Here is a 5,784-nt window from a genome sequence, read left to right as displayed (position 1 = left end):
CTGCCCCTTACAGGATGCCTCGTCCAAAAATTTTTAAATGGAAAAAACCATATTAAATGACAAATGATGATTCCTTTATATCAGCAGAATTATCCTACAATTTAGATACATAAATTAACATACTTTCTTTATCTACCAAAAAGCACAGAGTTGAGAAGGTGTCAGCTCCCCTGCGTTTTAAACTATTGAAATACACTATCAAGCAGACCATGCAGTTTAAACTATTATATGATATATCATAACAACATTCTTCTGCTCAATGAACAATTCGTCTAATAATGATGGCTATTAAAATGTCATCGTTAGATTTTGATTATTGAAAAGAATATAGCATATTATTATCCCTTGTTTCATGAAGACCTGAACAAATTCAAAAGATGTGTGTTATATTGCAAGGACATAATGAGCTTTTAGATTCTCAAAGTAGTGCAAATCTAGCAGGTAATCCTATTCCTGCTTGAAATGGATTGTAGACACTGGAGCCTCAGATGACATGATACACAATCATGCGTATTTGCATCATAAGAAATAGTATCTTATATGTGTTCAAGTTACTCATGAAGCAGTTATACGTTTTGCATGCACCAAATTGATCCAAATATCCTAAACATAGTATGTCACTTCCGACTGCAGGGTGTTCAACTATCAACGCACAAGTAGGAACACAAAATAGCTATCCACCATCTTTATGAATTGGAACACTTGCTCAGGTACATTACTGTTTTTCCATGATGCTTCAACCAAAGTTAAGAATTTCTTTTACAAGGTTAATGCGTTAATCAAACTGATTAATCTATACGTATTTATCTGAGCTTCTGGGAGTTTTTTAATTGATGAGTTGCAATATCACAATAATCAAAATTCATTAGTCCGACAGAAACAGAAATGTTCAGCAAAGCTTCAGAGACAGATTTAAAGGCTGTAGAGAAACACAAAACAGTAAAGAACACATGGATTCGCTATTGAAATTTTGCTTAAAGGATGAAGAAGTACCTGCGCAGGTCGTCCGACACAAGCAAAAATCTTCAGCAAACCTTCAGAGAGAAATTTAAAGGCTGTAGACAAACCGAAAACACTAAAGAATTAATCAAACTGATTAATCTATACTTATTTATCTGAGCTTCTGGGAGTTTTTTAATTGATGAGTTGCAATATCACAATAATCAAAATTCATTAGTCCGACAGAAACAGAAATCTTCAGCAAAGCTTCAGAGAGAGATTTAAAGGCTGTAGACAAACAACAAACAGTAAAGAAGAGATGGAGTCGCCATTAAAATTTCAGTTAAACCATGAAGAAGAACCTGCGCAGGTCGTCCGAGACAAACAGAAATCTTCAGCAAAGCTTCAGAGAGATGTAGAGAAACAGAAAAGAGTAAAGAACAGGTCGATTCGCCATTGAAGAGTTCAGAAGTCGAAAGAGGAGTCGAGAGGGAGAGAAATTAGGGTTAGAAATTTGAGAAACTTGTAGAGAAAGTGAAAGGAAAATGAGAGAGGGCTTTATTATGTACAATTAGTACTACCTTTAGTACAATGACAAGATGCAGTGTTGGTCCTCTAAATGTACAATTTGTAAATGTACAATTAGTACTGCCTTTAGTACAATCAGCAGATGCAGTGTTGGTCCTTTTAAATGTACAATTAGTACTGCCTTTGGTACAATCAGCAGATGCAGTGTTGGTCCTTTTTAAGTGTCACTTCTAAATAAGGGTAAAGTATCCTACAATTATGATAAAGTTGGAAAAGTGTAACTATCTATAAATAAAATAAAATAAAATTATATATATAATATTTACAAAATTTTACAAGCCCAAATTTGAAATAAAATATATAAACATTGAAAGTTATAAACTAACTAAAAATATATTCACAAAGTAGATTATACTTAATATTTTTTTATCTATAAATAAAATAAAATTATAATTATATGCACTATTAGAGAGTACCTTCTAGTCTTATAAGTATCCTACAATTATGATAAAGTTGGAAAAGTGTAACTATCTATAAATAAAATAAAATTATATATATAATATTTACAAAATTTTACATGCCCAAATTTGAAATAAAATATATAAACATTAAAATCTATAAACTAACTAAACATATATTAACAAAGTAGATTATAAATAATAGGATAGTTTTTTGAAATTTTAGGAAGTGTAAAAGCTACTTTTTAGAAAGTTGAAAAAATGGGGCCCGGCGCGTGTTGAACAAAGCTTTCAACCTATTTGGTTTATATTGCCACGTAAGCCGAAAAGTGGTAAAAAATTAATTAAAAAATAAGTTCGGGGGTAATAGGACCTTAGTAAAAGTTAGGTGTGTCTCAGGAATTTTGGGCATAGGCTGGGGTACTTATGCATTTTCCCTTTATATTAGTATAAAGTAACTAATTGATGAATATACATGAAATTTTGTGGGTCCACTATGTCATATATATCAATAAAAAGAACAAAACTCAAATTCAAAACAAAATTTTAGGAACCTTAAAAATCAAATTGGATTGAGAAACACAATTTTTAAGCACTGATGAATGAGCAGTGAGTCAGATAAAATAAAAATTCTGGAGAAACTTTTTATCTCGATTTTTTCCCTAATTCGAATTCTGTTTAAGATTTTGACCAACATAAAAATCAAAATTTCGTATAGATTCGGAAGATTCATAAATAAGAGCTCTCATCTTGTTTTTCCCCTTTCTTACTGTCCATATCTGTATGCACAAACAAATCTGAAGAAAGAAGGAAAGAACAACTAAAAAAAGGAAATACCTTAATGTTGCAACAACACACTGAGAATGTAGGATGAGAATCGAGCTAGTTGGATGCAACAAGCTAAGCAAGAGTAACTCTTTCCTGAAATTTAAATTGAATGGAGTACAAAATTAATTTTGAAATTTTATTGAAATCATGAGGAAATGAAAGGAAAACTAAGCACATGCAACTATAAGTAAATTGAAGATAATAACTTTGCAATTTAATTTTTCCTGAACGGATTTCTGCTAGAAAGATGACGAGTGATAGCTCTTAGTGCAACAATTCTTTGCAGGTGCCCAAAAGAATGCCCAAAAAAAAATCAAGATGATAGAATAGCAATTTGGTCTATGACCGAGAGAGGAAGAAGAATGGAGAATTTACAGAGATACAAAAGCCGATTAGGGTGATGCGGTGGCTTCTCAAATCTCAGCTTTTAGGGTAATAACACATAACAATTTGATCTAAAATACCCTAAAACAAATATAAATTGCCCTTAAACAGACATGTTAGATACCCATTCCTAACTGAATTAGAAAATGTATTCGGCAATTCATCGCTTTAAGCATGTGAGATATGAAAAGGATACAAAATCAGAAAAAATCTTACAAATTGTGTTATTATTGCTGAAGAGCTATCATTTATCGTCTTGTCATTGAATTTTGATTTTATGTCTATTATACTTATTGAAATGGTCATGTGGATTTTGTACATTCTTCATTTTGGAGAAATCAGAAAATGCTATCTTACCGTTAGGGGTGGCCATGGTACGATGTATGGTATTTGAAAATTTTGATATCGTAATTTTGGTATTCAGTTTTTAAAACATTATATCTTTACCATATCAATTTAATTCTGAATGGTTTGGTTTCTGTATTCTACAGTATGGTAAATCGGTAACCATAATTTGGTTAACTTCGACTAATAAATACTCGTATAATAGAGTATTATGACTTCGACAATTAAAAAAATGTCTCAATTTTATAGCAATACACATGTAGAAATAGATATGCAAAATGAAGTACAAACAACTCATTTTGTTAATCAATTACAATTCAAATATATTTCAATCAAAATAGAGTAGTCAAAGTTTTAACTTCTAAGCATTTAGTTTATACTAAGCTAGCGTTTGGCCATAGATTTTCAAATATTCTTGGCAAATATTATTTGGGTGAAAAATTTTGGGGTGAAATTCCACCATGTGTTTGGCCATAGTATTTGGGAAATATATTTCACTTTTTCAGAAAAATATGATTTATACCCATAAGTTTAAAAACTATCAAAACTAACCATAAATTTGTATTACAAGTCAATTGGATCTTCGTTGTAACAAATAACAAGTAGTGTCCATGACACTAGAGCAATGTGGTAGTTTGGAGTGAGTGCAACAAGCATCATTCCATACATTGTGAAGTAGAGACAAAGCACATGACTTTGCTACCATGACCCCGATTGTTCATCATTTTCATCAATAACCATATCATCACTGTCATATTCACTGAATATTTCATTACTACTTTAGTGTTCACGTAAAAAATTAAGTAATACAACGTAAACATTACTATGGAGGGTGTTTTTGTAAAAGATAAAAGTTTGGTGTAAAATTTCAATTTTCAAAAGATCCCAAATAATGAGATTTAGCCCAAATACTAGAAAAAACTAGTATTTGGGAATTTGGGATATTTGCCAAAAATATTTGCCAAATAATGGCAAATTGTATGGACAAACACTATTTGCCAAATTTTCCCCCAAATATTATTTGGGAAATCTATGGCCAAACGGGCCCTAATACTAGGTTGCATATTTGTTATTCCCTCTGTCCCTAATTACTTGTCCACTTTTGAATTGACACATCTATTAGGAAAACAATAATTGATATAATGACTTTACCATTTTACCCCTATTAATTATGAAGTGGGTGAATTAAAAATTTAACCTTTTTCAAAAAGTTCTACTTTTTTCAAAGTAATTAATTGAGGATATAATAGGTAAAAAAAATTTGTTCTTTTTTGATTTGTCAAAATGGACAAGTAATTAAGGACAACTAAAAAAGGAAAAATTGACAAGTAATTAGGGACAGAAGAAGTAGTATATTAATAATATATATGTTATTTATGTAACTATATACTTCTATATGGTATCGATATTTCGGTATGATATTTCTAAATACCAAAGACCTTATCGAATACCCAAAAAATTAAAATGTATAACATATACCATACCAAATATCATAATACCAAAATCACGATATTAAATTTTTTGATATGATATGATAATTCGGTATATACCATACCATGTCCACACCTACTTACCGTGGACCAGAGCGAACAAGTACCACATGTTTGAAACAGTCCTCAATTATTACTTATTATTTTTGTTTTTTGTATTTATTATCCTACATAAATTTAAATTGGTGTTACCTTTTTAGGGGCATATTGGTTTGAGTTAAATAACATTCAACATGTTAATAGAAAAATTTATGGGGAATATAAAATTTATTTGACACTCGAAATGAAGTTTAACGACTTACAAGAGGATTGGAAAAAATGTATCCACAAATTGGTGAAGTATGATGATTAAAAATGTATAATGATTGTCTGACTATATCATCATCATATCATATCATATCATATATTATTAAGAGAAAAGACATAAAGTCACCACTAAAGTTGTTCCGTTTTTGCATAAAGACACCTTAATTTTGGAAGTGTCCTATTATTGTCACGCCCCAAACTCAAGGGGGGCAACTGGCTCCTAATGCCAAAACTCAGGCCCGAGCCAACCCTGCTGAACCATTTGCTACTAGCGCATGACAGCCACACGCAATCAAGAAAACAAACAAGTATATCTCGGCTTAAAACTAAGCACTCGACTGGCAAGGCCCCTGTCAACAGATCTATAAAAGAAACAGTTACTCCCAAGAGTTCATATAAATAAATAGTCAACTAGCATAGAAGTCCCGATTGGGTCGTCGAGGCTACCATGATATCTATACCAAAATTGAAAGCAGGTATATATCAAGACAATACATCAAACAACT

At 31.2% G+C, this 5,784-nt stretch overlaps 1 long non-coding RNA gene across 1 annotated transcript; it reads right to left on the bottom strand.

Moving 5' to 3' along the window:
- Positions 1–1,462, bottom strand: LOC107061621 (uncharacterized). The gene is made up of 3 exons (XR_001474122.1): positions 1,302–1,462; positions 994–1,055; positions 1–18 (listed from the first exon to the last, which is right to left on the bottom strand). It is a non-coding gene; the product is annotated as an uncharacterized lncRNA (long non-coding RNA).
- Positions 1,463–5,784: the final 4,322 nt, after the last annotated feature.

This window comes from Solanum tuberosum, unplaced genomic scaffold (genome assembly GCF_000226075.1).
Source record: "Solanum tuberosum cultivar DM 1-3 516 R44 unplaced genomic scaffold, SolTub_3.0 scf00151, whole genome shotgun sequence".
Classification (NCBI taxonomy): domain Eukaryota; kingdom Viridiplantae; phylum Streptophyta; class Magnoliopsida; order Solanales; family Solanaceae; genus Solanum; species Solanum tuberosum.
This window is presented reverse-complemented; position numbering and strand designations above follow the sequence as displayed.